The sequence below is a fragment of the Littorina saxatilis genome, linkage group LG5 (assembly GCF_037325665.1).
Source record: "Littorina saxatilis isolate snail1 linkage group LG5, US_GU_Lsax_2.0, whole genome shotgun sequence".
Lineage (NCBI taxonomy): Eukaryota > Metazoa > Mollusca > Gastropoda > Littorinimorpha > Littorinidae > Littorina > Littorina saxatilis.
The window spans coordinates 25,243,118-25,244,241 of NC_090249.1; the positions used below are offsets into that span (position 1 = coordinate 25,243,118).

The window sequence follows — 1,124 nt, forward strand, 5'->3', positions numbered from 1 at the left end:
ACAAAGCTGCCTCAAGAAAACCTAAACACACAAACAGTCACTCAAACTCACCGCACGCTACGATCACCGAAAATACTCTGTCTTCAACACAGTCACTGACAGGTTATAGTCGGGCCAGCCCGAAAACTGTAGAGAAAATGAAATCAGCAAATCACCAACCTTGACACTTACCCCTCACCTTTCGCGTAATTGGGGCCAGTTGACACTTGAAATACCTTCAGGATCAAACCCACAGTTCGAGCAGGAACAGTCCGTACCTCCACACCACATGATCAATCAATCAATCCGCCAACGAATCCCGTGTTGTCAGGTAGACGACCAGCCAACTGAACTGTGAAGCTCCAAATGTCGAGCGAAGTTTGGCAGCTCACACAAGTGTACCGAAACGAGTTCCTTGTGGCATAACCGTATCCAGCCATGCGTGACCGCTACGAGAACTCGAACTCGAAAACTTTATTACCGAGGGATGATAGCATTAGGTCCATATGGTCCTTTCTTACAGCTAGTCCCTACTATAATACACACATGAAACGAAGAACAAGTATGAAGAATAAAAAAAGAAATCAAATAAAACACAATCATGTAGGGAAAAGTATAACAAACATTAGTGTATTTGTGGAAGCATATTATACATTTTCTCTTTTACGCACCCTCACACACACTCGCACAAATTGTACACCGACTTAGTCGTTAGAGAGGTGCTTTCGGAGCTGTCTTTTAAAAGAAGATAATGACAAACATGACCTAATATTTACAGGTAGTGAATTCCAAAGGAACGCACCAGAATAAGAAAAACTAGTTTTAAACAAATCGATGCGGGGCCTTGGCAAGGCAAGGTTATTTCGAGTGTTTGAATAATATGACGGAGATGATTTGAAGAGTTGTATAAGATATGTTGGGGCGTCCTTATAGACGACTTTATACATAAATGAAAATTTATTAAACAAAAGCTGCTTCTTTAAGCTTAACATCCCAATACTTTTCATCTTTTCCTTTGTAGAAAGAGATGGACTGGGCAGAACTAGTTTAGCAGCTCTAGCTACGCTGGAGCGATTTCAGCTTCTTCAAGTGAACTTCACTACACCCGTCCCATACTATGGAAGCATAATCAATATGGGGTTTTA

At 41.4% G+C, this 1,124-nt stretch overlaps 1 protein-coding gene across 3 annotated transcripts in view; it reads right to left on the minus strand.

The window, feature by feature from the left end:
- LOC138965852 (putative ferric-chelate reductase 1) overlaps positions 1-1,124 on the minus strand; it is a 15,848-nt gene extending 14,724 nt beyond the window's left edge. Inside the window, exon 1 of one of the 3 annotated variants that reach the window (XM_070337951.1) lies at positions 179-1,124. The gene's annotated coding sequence lies outside the window, so the exon portion shown is untranslated. The other 2 variants (XM_070337948.1, XM_070337949.1) reach the window with 2 other exon arrangements.